Source organism: Octopus bimaculoides, chromosome 13 (genome assembly GCF_001194135.2).
Source record: "Octopus bimaculoides isolate UCB-OBI-ISO-001 chromosome 13, ASM119413v2, whole genome shotgun sequence".
Lineage (NCBI taxonomy): Eukaryota > Metazoa > Mollusca > Cephalopoda > Octopoda > Octopodidae > Octopus > Octopus bimaculoides.
In genome coordinates, this window is record NC_068993.1 from 54,119,220 (window position 1) to 54,138,520 (window position 19,301).

Consider the following 19,301-nt stretch of genomic DNA (forward strand, 5'->3'; position numbering starts at 1 on the left):
TCCCCATCGCAATCTTGCAGGAATGCGACTTGACAGGATTTGTTGCTGTCTCTGTCAGAGCAACTGAAATGAAAATCGTACATAATTTCTGTGTGTTTTCATATTTATGTCTGAATTTCATGTGAGTGTGTGTGTCCAGAGCTGTAATTGTCGATCAATTGCTCTTCTTTCTGTGTTTCCAACATTGTCCAATATGGCGGCCACTGCTGTTCTTCTCAGCTTCGCTTCTGTCTTGTGTGCTTGAGCTGCTAACAGTGGCTTACACAACCAGTCAGTCAGATCACTTCGGACACTAATGTAAACTACAAAGACATCAGCAAAACACAATGAAAATTAGTTTTATTGCGCTTTCCTCTTTTTGTTATGCGACCTTTTTAAAAATTCTGGATGAGTATACCGAGTTCAGCTACTGATATAAGAAAGCTAGACTTTAACAGCCCCTCCAGGAAGAAGAAAAGTTATACCCTCATCATTTTGTGTATATAAATATATATATAAATTTATATATATATAATTATATATATATATATATACACATATTTTGTACTGAGACGGAAGTTCTAACAACAATATATTAAAATAAAAAAATAAAAAAGGATCGTGGCGAAGGTAGAGTTATTAAAAATTTCATTTTCATCTGTGATCAATATTTTGTTTACATTGTGAAATGCAACATAATCTGCTTTATGGTTTACATTATAATTATTGTTAATCAGTGATTTTAAATTTGTATTTTTTGTCATCAAAATATATTGCTTAAAATCCGTTCAGGTTGTGTCATAATCTTTGAAAAGCAATATTTTTTGTATTTGATAAAAGACCAGCCATGCTTTGCTCACTTCACTTCACTTCATCTCTACTTCAGATCAACTTTATACTGTCTTACATATTCCCACTTGCAAATATCTTATTGTTTTGTGATGGTTATTTTTGCGTGTGTGCAGAGACTTGAAGAGAGAGAGAAAGAGAGAGACATTGATTTTCCCACAATTTTTTTTTTATAGCTTCATCTTGCTAGCAAAGATATGGGACTTGAGGATTCTAACTGCTCTTAAATAAAATAAGAGAAAACCTTGCAGTCTTCCTCAAATATAAGCTCTTAGTGACTATTTTACTGCTTTGTATTCGTATCGGAAGTGATCAATCGGTTCTTGAGAAGCATTTTTCAGGCAATATTTCATGTCAATAGCAAAATTCTTAGAATCAGTTTTTATCATTTACTCTTAGTTGACATATCCTTTCTCACTCATTGCAGTTTTAATTCTCTCCTTTTTACCCACACGAATATTTATCCTGTAACTTTTAATGTTTTAAATAGCCTTTTCTAACGAGGGTTACTTAAATTCCTAGAAGCGAAATGCTGTTAGTGGACAAAATTTGTATATATATTTGCTCTTGAAAGCCTTTCGTTTTCGAGTCTTAGCTGTAATCTCTTCGATGCTTCGGTCATAAAATCATAGGAAAGGTTAAAATAAAACCGCCTAATGCAAACTCATTATTCGAACAACTTTGTCCACATCACATTTTATCTATCCTAAACTTTGTTAATTTACCCTACAACAAATCTATATTTCTGTGTGAACAGACCTTCCCTCCCACTTAACCAAATTGTGGCGATTTTTTTACCAGATAATTAGGCAAAATAAATCACGCTTTCTATTTATCATGTCTAGTCTTTCATTAGATTAAAATAGGTGTTTTCTGAACCATATAAGAGTTCATGCATATACTGTTTCACTATATGTTATTTTGTTTCTCAGTGATTTCTGGTAGAAAATCTATTCTGGATTTCACTGTTAATATGGCCGTCTTTCTATATTTATTCTACACGCTGCTTCTTAAACAACAATTGGCTCTGTAATCCTCATATTTAAAGCAATTTGAAGCAGTCTTTGGCATTATAAAAAAACACATCGTTGTTGAAATTTAATATCAAAATACATTTTCTGTTTTAATTGCGCTGACTTTAGCCAGTTTCCCCAACATATTTACACTTTTTTTTTTTCATTTTAAATTCCGAAAATGGACGTATTTATACAGATGGGAATTTAGAATATAGAAATTGGTTAACAAATTACCGAGGAATAAACCTGCATGAAATTTTCTTTGCAATTTGGCATATTTTGCGTGAGTAGTGGAAGTTGTAGAGCAACGAACAACGATTACACTATATTGTAACCACTTGAACAGGTTTACACACACACACACTGCATATCCGCGTAGGTTTTGAACCTATAAGCCATTAGATCCCACTCTCCAATATGTTTACCCATTGTATGTATATATATAATATATTATAGGTGGGAGCGTTTTGTTTTATAAGGGCTTTTAAATGGTATTCTCTATAGGTAGCTGGTAGTATGTGATTATTACAAATGTACTAACAGAACATTAATACTTCCCCTCCCGCCGCCACCTAAGTCAATAAACATTCAAAAGGTGGCGCATATTTTTTAGGCAATGGAATCCTTCCTCAGCTGGGTCGAAGCTTGTTTGTTTTATTTTTTATTAGCCTCAAAATTGAACTATATATATACATATATAGTAGTAATATTGAGATTATTATCTGTTATCCCTAAGAGCAATAATCTCAGCACTTACAGTAAATGTTTATTCTAATTCTGTATTGAGTATTTCCTCTCTTGGTTTAAAATCAAATATATATATATGTGTGTGTGTGTGTTTATATATTTATATATATATATATATATAAATATATATATATATGTGTGTGTGTGTATATATATTTATATATATATATATATAAATATATATATATATGTCTGTATGTATGTGTGTGTGTATATATATTTATATATATATATATATATATATATATATATATATATATATATATATATATAAATATATGTTTGTATGTGTGTGTGTATATATATTTATATATAAATATATATATATATCTGTATGTATGTGTGTGTGTATATATATAAATATATATATGTCTGTATGTATGTGTGTGTGTGTATATATATATATATATATATATATGTTTGTATGTGTGTGTATATGTATATATATATATGCATACACACACACACACATAATATATGTTTCAGTCATTGGACAGCAGCAATGCTGGGACATCGTCTTGAAGGGTTTTAGTCAAACAAACCAACCCCTATACCTATTTCTTTTGAAGCCTAGTATTTTTATTCTATTGGCTGTCAAGAGATAGTTGGGGACAAACACGACGGGCTTCATTCAGTTTCCGTCTACCAAATACACTGAACGCTTTAGTCGTGCACAATGTGCTTGAGTTTTTCTTTTACTTTCAGTTGTGTACAGTGTTTTCTATTTTTATTAAAGGCAGTAAACAAAAGAGGAAGATGCAGTTAGGTTAGCTTAAATCTTTTTTTCGAAATATTGATAACTTGTGTTTTTTTTTCTTTTTTTTTTTTCATCTGTTCAGTACCGTAGGCAGGCAGTGGTAACATCTTGAAGAAAATATATTATGAATTTATATCTAACCCCCCCCCCCCCACTGTTGGATATATGTCAGATATATTCGTCTTTGCTCGTTCTGTCTATCTTGGTTTTGGTCTTTGCATTTTGTCTGTCATTAGTTTCTTTAATATTACCAGTAATTCCTCTAATCAAACTATAGCAATTGTCCATCTTTTGATTAGTCAACGGTTGTCCATACTATCACATTGGCACCAGACTCGAAGATGCATTTGCTATAGCTTGGATATGGGAATTACTAGTTAATGTTGAAGCTATCGTACATGACTCTTTACTGTATTATTTAATAAAGCTTTTGATTTTAATTAATGAACCTTGGCCTAGAGTTGACTTCCATCGGTAATCACTTTTGTGCATTTGAAATTTTTTCAGCCATTCCATGAGAAACCCTGTTAGATTTCTGCTATGAAATACTTTCTCTGCTTTTGAGAAAGATCCACTCTTGTAATACTCCCAATCTTTACAGTATTACACAACTCTCCACACTTGAGCTCTGTCATCACTTCTATAATTTGTAATTAATTCTCCAGTGCCAGTGTCATATAGAAAGCACCCGTGCCTGTGTCCTCAATAAGGCACCCAGTATACTCTATAAAGTGGTTGGCGTTAGGAAGGACGTCCAGCTGTAGAAACCATTTCAAAACAAATGGCTGGAACCTGGTATAGCTCTGTGACTTGCCAGCTCCTGTTAAACTGTCCAACCCATGCCAGCATGGAAAATGGACGTTAAATGATGATGATGATCATTTTGTGTAGAAAACAGAAAATTCGGGTGTGTCCAGTTTTGAATTGTACTTTTAAGGTTTTGGTGTAAGTTGTTTCCTCTTCTGGAACAGAACAATGGATTTGTGACTTGATTGATGGTTTTGAAGAGGCAGTTTTTTTTTTTAACATAAGTGCCAGTTCAAATTAGGCATAATATTTGAGAAATTAGTTACAGGAGTTCTTTCGGATGTTTAAAAAAAATTTTTTTTTTAATTATTACTCTTTATTTATCTAGCATATATGTCTTAGTGGGGAAATGCTACAGAAAACTACAAACTGGGGTTTGATATATTAGTTATATTTTGTTTTACATAGATTTTTCTATTGATTTATGTTTTTGTAAGTTGGTTGTTCTGGTTAACATTGTTAAGAATGAGATTTATAGCTACATTCATTGAAAACAATGATGTGCCATCAGCATATAAGTCAGTTTAACCAATTAATATGAAACTCTATGAAGCAAAATCAATTCTCTGTCAATTTTACATAGTATTAATTTGTTTACCTACTTCCTAAATGCATCCAGAAAAGACTACTTGACTGGCATCAAGTCATTCATAGAAATGCTCCAGCATGTGGTGTCTCCTCACTCAGCCTTTCTACTGCAACTATAATGGCCCCTGCTCTTCAGAACTGGCTGAGCTGATGCCAGTTCAACGTACTTCTCTCTCCTCTACCCATCATTATTGTGTCCAGTACCCCAGGCTCTGCACTAATCATTATGCCTTACCTTTCCTTTCGAAAATGTTGCCCTTACTCCCACTCAAATTCCCTTTCTGTTCCTGTCTTTCCTACTGGTGTTGACTTGTAAATGTTCAGGTGGAACATTGAGATTTATCTCATTTGTCTAAAAGGGCCTATGGAGGTGACCAAGGCTCTACCAAAAAAGAAATGTGAAATACTGCAGTTTTGCTTTCACCATTTCTTAGTTTTGTGAACTGTGTGACTAAGATTTTGTCTCACTTTCATCTTGACTGTACATTGTCATCATCATAGTTGCTATTAACTCCAAGAAGCTTTCTCATTCAGCATGCCCCATTCTAAGAGATGAATTATTATTCTGACTTTAATGTTGTGAACTATGAATCTCAACTTTACTCTGTAACTTTTTTTAATATTTATATCTTAGCATTTAAACTAGCCATGTCTGGCCCAAATATTGTACCTGCTTTACTTTCAAGCTGGCCAGATCCAGTCTCTCGCACTTACCCTCCAATGCCATTCTAAAAGTAAACAATCTCATAATTGAGATCTCAAAGCAACAAAATAATTCATGATTAATTCAAAGCAATGTGGAGGAATAAGCCTTATATTTCACAGAGTAATCTGGATGCTAAAGGGTTAACCACATGATTTCGTTTTCAGTCCCAACAAAAGGCACCTTGGAAATCTGTCATGTAGGTATAAGTGTGTGTGTGTGTGTTGGTGTCTTATTTTGACCTTGCACAATAGTTGTGAATGAGTGCATTCATCAAACAAGTTGTCATTCATTTCCAATCTTCCATGAAAGCATGTCCAGCTATGGGGGAATATTACTTTGGTTGGGAACAGGTAGGGGTTGACGACAAGAAGGGCATCTGGCTGTCAAAAAATATGCTTCAACAAATTGTATCTGACTGATCATTAAAATGATGATGATGATGACCCTGTTGCAATCAGCTTTGTTATCAGATATTTTATTCCAAGATGTGTACATAGTATCGGAATAGATTTGAAGTCAGAACCTTTATTTCTAAGTAATGCATTTATCCACTGGGTCACTTACACGTGTACAATTAATGTGACATTTTTAGGATGTTTGAATTTATTTATTTTTTTAAATAAAGGCAACCCTATTAAGCTGATGTTTTAATGCTGGGCTCACTGATGGGTTTTTTTTAAACAAGCTGTATTGCATCCTACTTCTTTATTTCTCTTGGTTTTCACTTAGAAAAATTAGTTTTTATCATTTATAGCTATTTAATTCCCAGCATTTGCTTAAAGATCTTACAACCTGTGTGGGCCCCTAAAGGTCAGAATAGAGGAATGTTAAAAATCCTTAATGATGGGAGAGTCAAGAATTGCTAGAATAGAATTTCTTTGATAAAGAACCACTGAAACTTTAAAAAAAAAAAAAAAAATTTAAACTAGACCATCTCTAAAATTATCATACCTTGCTCTCATTACTTCTAGTTTTGGTTAGGTAACAATTGAAGTACATTTAACATTAACTTTAAATAAAGATTGGAAATAGCATCAAATATGGGTCCTATAATATAGTTCAGTTATTGAAGTTTGTTTTTGTGGCAGTTTTTCTACCTTTTAACAGCTTTTCATCATTTTGGATCATCATCTTTAGCCCTTTAACATGCAAACCAGCCCAAATATTCTACCTGATTTATGTTCAAACCAAAAAGATCTTTCTTCTCGTACCTACCATTCATCATCCTTTTTTCCATGCTGGAATGGGTTTGGACAGTTTGACAGGATCTGGTAAGCCTGAGGACTGCACCAAGCTCCATGTGTCTGTTTTGGCATGGTTTCTATGGCTGGATGCCCTTCCTAACACCAACCATGCCACAGAGTGGACTGTAATGAAATATTTTCCCAAGGTGCTGCACAGTGGGACTGAACCCAAGACCACATTGTTGGGAAGCAAGCTTCTTAACTACACAGCCATGCCTGCACCTATCTAAATCACAAATCAGTGGTCCACCAGCTTCTATGGTTACTCTTGTAATTCATCATTTTAATGTTCAGTTTTCTCTGCTGGTATGAGTTGAATAAGTAAGTCTGCAGTATAGCAGTTCCCTACTCATCTCAAATGCATCGTGTCTTTGATTTTTTTTTTCTGTTACTATCACCCAGGACTCTTCATCAATTCATATTTGAGTTGTCTATTGATATCTAATCAGTAAAGTTTAATGTAAATGGAATTCACATCACCAGTAAAAGAAATAGCTGGCTTGAAAGGGACCCAAAGAGGTGACCAGAAGCAAAATGTGCCACTGTACTGCTGACACTTCCAATCCTGTTTAGAATAACAAACTTTATTAAAATGTAACACTGAAAATACTGGGTTAAACTAATTTAACTCTTAAGCGTTTAAACTGCCCATGCCTGGCCTGTATATTCTACCTGCTTTATGTTCAAACTGGCTAGACCCCCGCCTCTCACACCTACTCTACAATGTTATTCTAAAACAACAAAATAAACATAAAAATATTGAAGCTGTGAGATAATGTATGAATATCTTTTTTTTAGTAAAGAAGCATTACATTTGACAGTGTGTGGGATATGAAAGGGTTAAATTTGATGTCCTAAAATCCTTATCTAATTTACTTTGTTTCTATAACATGACCAGTCTATTAACCTTCCACAATCTTTTTACTTGTTCTATCTTTACACTGTGTACCCTGGGAAATCTCTAACGTAAATTGTTTCTCAAACCAGCTATTTCTTTTACTGGTGATGTGAATTCCATTTACATTAAACTTTACTGATTAGATATCAATAGACAATCACTAAATCAAATATGAATTGATGAAGAGTCCAGGGTGACAGTAAAAAAAAAAAAAAAAAAAAAAAATCATACAGCACATTCTAAATAACCAATGCATTTTTGTTAGTTGCTGATACATACAAAGTGATTTCCGCTCACATATTCTAGGTATCAGGTTATGAATGATCTGCTGTTAGCACTAGTGACTATCTTAAACAAGACAGTTGGTTCTACTGTTAGTTACACCAATACAGTTTACACACTCAGAGTATGTTTCTATTGTTGCTTTATATACACCTAATATACACTCTTTACTCACCACATCATCAGCACTGTTTTCCATGCTGGCATGGGTTAGATGATTTGATAGGAGCCAGCAAGCCAGAGGACTTTCTGTGGTTTCTATTGCTGGATGCCCTTCCCAATGCCAACCACTTCACTGAATGTACTGGGTGCTTTTTACATGGCACTTGCACTAGTGAGATCACCAAGTAACTCATGATTCCAAAATATGTGACCATTTCTTCAACATTATTTAAGATTGAGGGTTTAAATTTTAATATGGTTTCTTCCATTGTGGAAATAATTATGAAGAAGAATCAGCATAGATTTAAATTGCTTTGGGTCATAATTTGGAAACTGCTGAACATCTTAATGGCTTTTTTTATTTCACTCTGCCTGGTTGTTTAACAGAAAGCTGGCTTTGTACCAAATAGTCAAAAGAATATAATTGTTTTGTCCTAAATTTAATCAGACTTTTTTTTTTCTGCAATCTCTAACAAGATAATTGGAGTTCTTGGATTGAATTATCTGAGAATTTTCATCTCATTTGTTATTCCCAAACATGTTCAACGAATGTCTCATTTCATCAAACTCCCCCCCATCCACATGAAAATTACTCAGATAACTCTTATTGTGCATTTACATGTGTTGTTGAAGGGGTTTTTTTTTTTTTTACATTTTTATCAAATACAAATTACATACCTATTTAGAAATATTATTTAAAAAAAGAAATGAGAAGATATTTTATCTGATGAAAGCTTTTTTTTTTTTTCATTTTGAATTTTTATTTCTGTGAGTGTGCCTTCCCAATTAGTGCCTGAGGCAGATTATTCAAATTCATAAATCCATCTGTTTTGCAAACGTTACTGTATAGATCGTTAGATTTGTAATCAATCTTTGAAGAAGATGCATTTGCATGACATTCTTTGCATTTGGTCTTTGAGCTTCTTTGTGTTATTTTGTAGAGATCAAATGTTGCATTTCATTTTCTTGCGCTTTACAGCTGATGTACCAATTATATACAAAATTTAGTTTAATTGATTATTCTGGGTTGGCAAGAAAGTAGTTTCGGTTTTTTTAGTGTGAAATTTTTTTTTTTTTTTTTTTCATTTTGTTCGATGACCTTTTGCCATCCTTTGGCAACTTCATGATTCCGTGGCTCATAGAACTTCTGGTCCTTATCAGCCAGAAAATGAAGCATGTGCGATCTCAAGTTATCATCATTATTGAAAGTTTTACCATTCAAAGAATTTTGCAACCTTTGAAATAAATGGTAATCTGATGGTGCAGAGTCGGGGCTATATGGTGAATGTGACATCACTTCTCAACCAAGCTCCAATAATTTTTCACAAGTTTGCAAAGATGTGTGTGGTCTAGCGTTGTCATGGTGGAACATGATTCCTCTATGATTTGCCAATTCTGGCCATTTTTCTTTGCTTCCTCCAGTTTCATTAGTTATTGATTGTTTGGTTCCTTGTAATCTCACCAGATTGCCAGCATGATCTTTTTTTGATGCAATTCCGCTTTCAATGTGGTTTGTGTTGGTTCATTGCACTTGGACCATGAATGTTTTTTATTGACATTCCATTTTTCATCACCAGTGATGATTTGTTTCAAAAAAAGGTTGATTTCATTGTGTTTAAGATGCATATCGCAAATATTGATTTGTTGTGTGAAGTGAATCTCTTTCAATTTATGTGGAACCCAAATATCGAACTTCTTAATGAGTTCAAGACATTTTAAGTGATTTTCAATTGTTATGTGTGATACATTTAACCTCTCTGCAATCTCTTGCACAGTTATATGACAATCTGATTCAATTATGGTTTTGATTCGGTCATCATCAACTTCAGTAGGTCGACCAGAATGTTGGTCATCTTTGAGTGAAAAATCTCCAGAAAGGAATTTTTAAAACCATTTCTGACATGTGCATTGTTAAGCTATCAACACCATAAACTTTGTATTTCTCTTTGCGAGCTTTAGCAGCTTTCTTGCTTTTACGGAAATTAAAAAGAAAAAAATTAAATATGGGGAAAATGTTCGTTTTTGCACTCCATGTTAAAATTGACACAGAACTAACAGCTGTAAACAAAATTACACAATTTGCTTCTAAAGTAACAGCTATCAAATGTCAAAAGGAAAAAAATCATAACATTGACAAAAGTCATTTTTTAAAAAAATCATAACTCTACCTATTTGTGAAAAACGAAATTACTTCCTTGCTAACCCAATATTTGGTAATTTGAAGAAATTTATTATGTTAGTTAATCTTTTTGTTATCATGTTTCTGTTGAAATGCACTGTTTTTGTTTCAATTGATTTGAATTTAGGGAAATAAATTGAGCTAGTGCTTGGAACGTAAATTACCATGGAATTTTTGATAGAAGGTTTTAATTTAGATCACTTTAAATGAGAAAGTTTGTACCATGCATGCAGGGGTGGTGTTAGACAGATTGATATCAAAAGAGTAAAACATCTTCTCCTAGTGCAAACTTTCTGTTGCATTTATGGTACATACTAAAATGATTCTTATATACTCTTAAATATGAAATTATTTTTGTCTTGTTTTTCTGCCTCGTCATCTGAGTATTTTGTTCAGTGACCATCTAATTGAGAGATATTTGTTCTTGTCTCTCTCTACCCCCTCCCTCCCTGGCTTTTCTTTATGTAGAGGAGTGCATGCTCAAAACAATAGTCTTTTCCTTCTATTTTTCCTGAGCGTAAACCTAATACACTGTTCTTTTTACCTTTGTGTTTAATTTTTACACTCACACATGCCAGCTTAATTTATCCTTAGTTGAAAGACACCTGTTGCTTGTATTTGTAATTGTGTACCATTTCTCCGTTACTTTTTATTTCGTCCTTGTTTTTGTATACATTCGCTTGCTTTCTTCCAGAGAATCTAGTGCTCTTAGCTTAGATTTTCTTAGTACTGGCCAGATTAGAGCAGTCTCGAGAGTAACCAGCCGAAACTGCAAAGACAATCTGGTACTCGACTGGAGCTCGAAGGCTCCAAATGACCTGTCCTTGTTTTTCCTTGTCATTTTTTGTATGCTAGCCTTTTACAGTTAATTAACCCGTTAGCATTTAAACCAGTCATATCCAGCCAAAATATTCTACCGGTTTTACGTTTAAACAGGCCAGATGTGGTTTCTCCCACCTACCCTACAATGTCATTCTAAAAATTAAGTTATCTCATTGAAATCTCATAGCTACAAGATAAGGCATAATTAATTGAAAGTAATGTGAATAAATAAACATTACTTTTGACAATAACGTGAATACTAAAAAGTTAAACACGGGCAGTTGATGGCAGTATGAGGAGAGTGGCAAACAACATGCCTTGGAGTATTTAGTTATGGTCCCTTCACATCTGAGTTCAAATGCCTGGTCTTATTGTAAGATAGCTAGCAGTCCCATACTGTTCCATCCAGTTTGCCCTCCGTAATGTTTATCAAGTTAAGGTGGTGAAAGTAATAGTCAGGCAAAGCGTTTTGATTAATTGAAACTTATTAAAAGGATTAGAAATATGTGTTAGATCTATAAATAAACTGTTTCAACTATTTGGTATAATTCAGGCTTATGTTTCTCTATAGTCATGAATTAATCTATTTTTTGTTATGCTACACAAGCTTAAATAAGTGTTTATCTTTGGATACAAAAGACATTGTTTTGAATTGTTTGTTGTAAAACATTATTAAATTAGGGTGAGGTTTTTTTCAAGACTCTTGAAATATTTGGCTAATTTCATAATCTGCAATTGTAGATTTGTTAAGAGTAACTTTTAATGTTCTGGAACTAGATTTTACTCTCATGGTGTATTTTTGGAGTTACCTGGTATCATAAGATTATAATATAACATACAATGATGTGTGTGTGTGTGTGTGTGTTGGAGTTGGGTAAACAAATGGTAGACCAGATTTTGATGAAATCCAATTTCCAAAGCCACGAATACTGACAGCTGAATTGATGAGTTGTTCGATGTGATTGATCTGTCATTGTTACTTAATGCATGTTATCTATGTTAACTATCATTTTGATAAGTATGGCAGATAGATAACATTTACTATGGGGTTTTTTTTCCCCTCTTTTTTTCTCTGTTTAATTCTATTTCAGTAGTTAAAATTGGAAATTGATACATTTCCATTAAGTTACCAATTTGGTCAATATCTTGATCATTCCTCTTGCTCAAAGACTTCTGTAATATCAATAAGAGTAATTTTCATTTGTGTGTTAGGTTTCTTTTAATTGTCTCTCATCTTCTTATTACCCTTCTCCCTGTTGCTCATTTCTTCAATCCCAGTCCCTCTACCACATATCTCTCCACTCCTCCACTTGTTTCACATCAGATGGTAGGGAGTCTCCCAGCCTCCCGCCCCCTCCATTGTTCTCATCTTACATCTCTTGTATGGGCCTGTTTGTACACTCTGCCCTTACCTCTAACTCTCACCATTGCTAACCTCTACCATTAGCCAATCTCTGTCTCTTCTTTTCCACCATTTTTACCATTATAATCTGCCAGGACCAGATTGGAGCTTGATGCAGCCACTGGCTCTCCAGACCTCAGTCAAACCGTCCAACCCATGCCAGCATGGAAAACAGATGTTGAACAATGAACAAATCTATTTCCCTTCACCTGTTTATTCTGGCTCCCCCCCCCACCTTCATATTTGCTGCTACAGTTTGTATCCACATGCTATAAATAATATGCTAAAAATTTGGAGAAAAAATTGTTAATTCAATCTAATAAAACTGAAATATGTTACACATCTTATATTTCACGTAATTTATTTGTTAAAACAACTTTTTACTTTCATTCTATTTTACTCACTACTTGCTCAATCCAGTTTTATTTTCTGTTGATCTTGTTTTTAAATCAGTATTAATGTTAAATTTCTCATGAGGAGGCTTTCCTATTGTTAATTGAAATTTCTACACATACCATCAATACACTCTCCCTCTCTTAGATATATATTCAACATGTGAAACCATTTGTATAACTGTTTTATTTTGAGCACAAAACTTTAATAGTTCATATTTAAATTCTGTGCTTATTAAATGATATTTATCTCTCATTGGATGAAGTGCCTTTTATGATCCCGCCAATAATTGATCAATAGACCATATATATATATATAATGTGTTATATGCATAATTGCTTTCTTGAGTGGGTGCATTGAAGCAACTATTTTTACTGTGGGGTTGTTTGTTATCCAGTACTATTTTTAGTGGGTGAACTGGAGCAAGCAGATTTATATGCCTTGTTTGGTGGTGGTGGTCATGGGGGATGCAACAAATCATTGTAATAGTGTAACAAGATATGAAATTATGAAAGTGTGGTCAGTTGTCCAGCACTTTAACCTCACGGCTACTCATATTTCTAAATGTTAATGTTAAACAATGCAAATTCATTGCATACATACTCGTGTTTTATTCATATTAGTCTGCTTTACAGCTTGTGTAAACTAAAAAAAAATCAATTATTTGGAGTAGTTTACAGCTGATTAACCTTTTTAATGCTAACCACTCAAACACTAGGACTTATTTTTGATATTTTATGATATTTTTCTTGTATATTTCGACACTCTATATAATAAATGATTTGTATTGAAAGAAATATGAATACATGAATAATTAATTTTCTATTGTGACTAACTTTAATAAAATATATTAAGAGGAGTGGCTGTGTGGTAAGTGGCTTGCTTGCCAACCACATGGTTCCGGGTTCATTCTCACTGCGTGATGCCTTGGGCAAGTGTCTTCTACTATAGCCTCGGGCTGACTAAAGCCTTGTGAGTGGATTTGGTAGACGGAAACTGAAAGAAGCCCGTCATATATATATATATATATATGTTTGTGTGTCTGTGTTTGTCCCCCCCACATCACTTGACAACCGATGCTGGTGTGTTTATGTCCCCGTAACTTAGTGGTTCGGCAAAAGAGACCGATAGAATAAGTACTAGGCATCCAAAGAATAAGTCCTGGGGTCGATTTGCTCGACTAAAGGCGGTGCTCCAACATGGCCGCAGTCAAATGACTGAAACAAGTAAAAGAGTGAAGAGAGAGTAAATTGTGAAGGCACATGGCTTATTGGTTAGGATATTTGGTTCACAGTCGGATGGTTGCAAGTTCAGTTTTGGGCGGTGCATTGTCCCCTTCAAGACACTATTTCACGTTGCTCCAGTCCACTCAGCTGACAAAAATGAGTTGTAACTATATTTCAAAGGGCCGGCCTTGTCACATTCCATGTCATGCTGAATCTATCTGAGAATTGTGTTATGGTTTCATGTGACTGTGGAGTGCTCATCCACTTGCCTGTTAATTTCACAAGCAAACTGTTCTGTTGATCGAATCGACTGGATCCCTCATCGTTGTTACTGACAGTGTCGGTTACCAGTTCGTTAAGGGTAATTAGTTTGATTATGACATTCGTCTGATTTTTGGTGCCAATTGACATATTTTCGCAAAATATCTTTGTACACCTCACCAAAGCAGACCAAAAAATTGGGGTGGGGGGCACTGTTTTTACCTTTAGAGCATTGACTGCAGTTGAGGACGTTAACAGGTTCCTTGAAATGTGGCTTTCGTGAATCAGACATCAATAGTTACAGTAGTCCTAGTTTTTTATTTGCTTCTAAGTTTTATTGCCTTCATTATCTTTTTTTTTTTTGTTTTTATTTTGTTCACATAGTTATTCTTATATAATCATGTTGGGAATAATGAAAAGAAACCATTTAAACTGACCAGATCTGGCCTCTCACATAACCATACAGTGTCATTCTGCAAGTAAACAGTTACATTATCAAAATCTCTGTGTCATGAGATAATTGCAAACAATGTGAATAAATAAAAATAAGCTTTACATTTGACCGAGTAATCTGAATAGTAAAGGGTTAAGCTAGTTAAAATAGTTTGGTTTGTTATCAGCAAATTTTTTTTACTTATGTTTTTAATTAATTACTGTTTAGAAGAATTCTGGTTATTTACTGATTTGGTTCTAGCAATCTGTTGCATTTTGAATTAACCAAGTGCATCCGGTTTGATAGTCAACCAGTATTAACCATTTCCTTTATAGACATGAAGTGATAAAATCTTTATGTTTCTCTATTTTTATCTTAGTTTATTTTCATTGAAATACTCAAAGATTTAAAGCTTGTTTATAGTATTACTTTTTTTACCTTGAAAGATTGAATTTTAATAAGCATGAGACCATGTTGTTATTGAAATAAATTTTAAAACCATTTTTTGTCTTCTGTAATGCAATTTGTTAAAAATATAGAAAATGTATTTCAAAAGATCTGTAATTTTGTGAGGTATGATAGTTAATTGTTTATCATAATTGTTCATTTACAAGTGACTTTTTAAAGTCTGTGTAGATATCTGCCAATGTTCTCCTGATAGTTTTGTTTGTCATTTTCTTTAAAACAACTGTGGAAATTAGGTCTACACACTAGGAGCTTCTATATATAAATGTACAAGGGTCTGTTGAGATGATGCTTGTAAATAAACGTGTTAACTACTGGTTACTTACCTTAAGAGCTCAATATTGTTTGATAATGCTCATCAGTATGTGTGGTAAGGAATTCAATTCTAAAATTGAATCTTATTGAAATTGACTTGGAATTTCATTATTTTGGGGGTTGATTTAAATTATTTATGCCCATGTTTCAGTATTATTATACCAACCTGCTATAAAGAGTTGTCGCTGACTCTGAATGACAAAGGAAACGAAAACAACATGCAGACACATACAACACTTGAGCAGGGGTTGGGGGGACCTAGTCAAAATAATGATACACAGCATATGAACACACTCACACACACACACGAGCCTAATGAATGCATGCACTTAGCAAGTGAAAAAGAAAGTTAATTTATGTCATTTACACAAACATTAATCAATATTGGATCTCATTTAATAGTTATGATTAAAATTAGTATTGCATATGTTTCTTTTTCACACATATGTTGCTGTTTATCATTCACCCTCACTCCCCTCGTGTGTATGCTCATTTCTCAACTGTATGATTTCAGGTTCAGTCCTACTGCACAACACTTTGGACAGGTGCCTTTTATTGGGTCATCCCATAAATAATGTGGGTTTTTTTTCAATTGCATGAACTGAAAGTCAGAGATGGGTGGGATAAACTACCTGCATCAACTTGCGATTAAAGCAAGTAGTAATTTTACCTTATACAACTTACAGTATTCATAATTGGAATAAATAAATAAAATTGAATATTAAATATTTATGGAATTTTTGATTTACTGTCGGGTGACTTTTGGCCATACCTGTATATATATATATATATAAATTTCAGGGTAGTAAAATATTATTTAGAAATTTTTTACCACCGTGGCCTAGCGTATAGAAAAACTAGCCAATAGTCTCGTGCGGGTGACACGTAAAAGCACCCACTACGCTCTCTGAGTGGTTGGCGTTAGGAAGGGCATCCAGCTGTAGAAACTCTGCCAAATCAGATTGGAGCCTGGCGTAGCCATCTGGTTTCACCAGTCCTCAGTCAAATCGTCCAACCCATGCTAGCATGGAAAGCGGACGTTAAATGATGATGATGATATATAGATTTATAAATGTGTCTCATCATCATCATTGCTTCACATCTATTTTCCATGCTGGTATAATACATATACATGTGCGTATGTGTGTAGATAAGTATCATCGTCTTTATGTCCAATTTTCTGTGCCTGCATGTGTTGGAGATTGTTGAGACAAACTTTCTGCTCTCTTCCTGTTTCACTGATGGTGATAATTGCTTACAACTATTACTTAACGTCATTCCTATCAAGACAGATGCAAACACACAGACATAATGTGCTACTTTCAGTTTCTGTCTACCAAATTCACTCACTTTAGTTGGCCCAGGACTATGTAATATATGTATGTATGTGTGTGTATGTATAATATAATATAATATAATTGTTGGATATTATCAGCATGACACAGTGTGACCAAGTTGGTCTCTTTTGAATAACAGGCACGGGCCTTCCAAAGAGTCTCCAAATATTTGATGCCACTTCCAAGTAGCGTCTTTGGCTGGTGTCTTTTATCATGTACGGGATCTTGTGCCTGTGAGGCAAATTTAACTACCTGTTTAATCTTGCACCCCATCAATATTATGAGACATAAATTCATGTGAGAACTTTTTGTTTGTTGTGACCACTTTTGTAAAGAATATGGTGTTATAGTGGGAGGTAATTTGAACTCATGCTAACATGGAAAAACAGACATAAAAGCAAGCGAATATACATACCTATTTTAGTTTAATCGTCATTTTTTTTCTTTTTCTTTCTCCTCCCAAATATTTCCTATAAGACCCTTGCAGTTTGTAACTGTAATGTACCTAAATTCATTTTTATCAACATTTCCAGATTATATTGGTCTCATTATCAGGATATGAGGGGTTTTTTTATAGCTTCTGCACTACTACTTTTATAATGGCCAAGTTTATTTATGTAAACTTTACCGCCAGAATTTGACTGTTAATTCCACATCATCAGGCACATATTTTGGCCATTAGAATTACATGTCATCAGTCATCTGCTTAGCTTCCTATTTGTGACATGTGTATGTTTTCTGTGTATATTATAGCTTTGTATAAGGCAGCAAGCTGGCAGAGTGGTTAGCACGCTGGGCGAAATGCTTAGCAGTATTTCTTCTGTCTTTATGTTCTGAGTTCAAATTCCACCAAGTTTGACTTTGCCTTTTATCCTTTCGGGGTCAATAAATTAAGTACCAGTATTATGTTGTTTTTTTTTTTGTGGTGAATTCTGTATAATATGGATGTATTATCTGTTAATATTTTTCCATCTAGCTTTGTTTTATAGTGTGTATTGTTGTAAATGCATAGTGGGCCTGTAAGAAGTGCATCTGTGGTGGTAAAGCACTTGTTGAAAAGTAGCTATTTTCCTTCATGTGGTCAACAGGTGCCATTCCCCAAGAATCCAAATATGTTACACTTATCTGTACAACATCTATGTGGCAGACAGTCATATGACAATCTTACTGGTATTTTTTCTTGTTAGTTGCTGACAGAATCTTGGTAAGAATACTTCTGAATCTTCACTTACCATCTTATCACTAACAATCTTCTGCTAGAAAGCCAGTGTGGTTTCTGTTGCAAAGAGATCATTACTGATATGGTCTAAACCATGTATCTCTTCTACAGCAAAATCATCCTGTTCTTGTTGCTTCTGTCATACTTTTTGCTCTCAGTATCTTGCATAAAGCCACTTAGCTTAAAAAAATTGTAAAATTTATTTGTATAATGTATTCTATACTCAAGCTTACTTCATTGTTTTTTAACAGGTTCTACACCAAGTATATATATATATATATATATATATAATTCTCCCCTGCCTTTCAATCTCAGTATTTAAGCTACGCATAGTACTACTGTAGTACACATACTGTGTACACTCGTACAACGTTTTCTTTACGTGCTATAAAGGTAAAAATAAATCTGCCTTCAAATCAGTCGCGCGCCGGTATTTCACTTACTTTTTTGTGTTTTTTCCTTCAGTTTTAGCTCATTCCCATTTTTCCCCCTTTGCAGCAATGGATAGTGACTATCTTAATATATTTATCCTTTTATCTACTGACAAATCTTTTGATGATAGTTTACTACATGAAGGTCACCAACTGCCTACCCTGAGTAATTGCTGACAGCACGTGCCTGGATTGTTTTGTTTCTTACAAACCGTTAATGGCACCCTTCAACTTTGACATATTTTTCGACTTTTTTCATATGTGAATGATGCTGAAGCTACTTCTGTGTGCCAGATGATAGATAATAGCAAACCTCTTGTACTCTCTTACTTGTTTCAGTCATTTGGCTCCAGCCATGCTGGTGCAGCACCTTAAACGGATTTAGTCGGAAAAAATTGACCCTAGGGTTTATTCTTTGTAAGCTTAGTACTTATTCTATTGGTCTCTTTTGCCGAACTGCTAGGTTACAGGGACATAAACACACCAACATTGGTTGTCAAGTGATGGTGGAGGGACAAACAAAGTAGAAAACACTTTCCCAAAGCGCCACGCTGTGGGACTGAACCCAGAATCATGTGGTTGGGAAGCAAGCTTCTTACCACACACCCATGCCTGCACCTATATAATCACCTTGTTTTGAATACAAGTCTGTTGTTCATCAACATACAGGTGCAAGAGTGGCTGTGTGGTAACTGAAACAGGTAAAAGATAAAAAGATTCTGTATGACATGAAACCACCCAAATCAAAACCCTCTTGTTTGTATTGGCTTCAAAGGAAGCTGT

General features: G+C 34.1%; 1 protein-coding gene across 1 annotated transcript in view; it reads left to right on the top strand.

The window, feature by feature from the left end:
* Positions 1 to 6: 6 nt before the first annotated feature.
* LOC106867555 (sister chromatid cohesion protein PDS5 homolog B) overlaps positions 7 to 19,301 on the top strand; it is a 42,489-nt gene continuing 23,194 nt past the window's right edge. The window contains exon 1 of the mRNA XM_052972261.1: positions 7 to 609. The gene's annotated coding sequence lies outside the window, so the exon portion shown is untranslated. The remainder of the gene's footprint in view (positions 610 to 19,301) is intronic.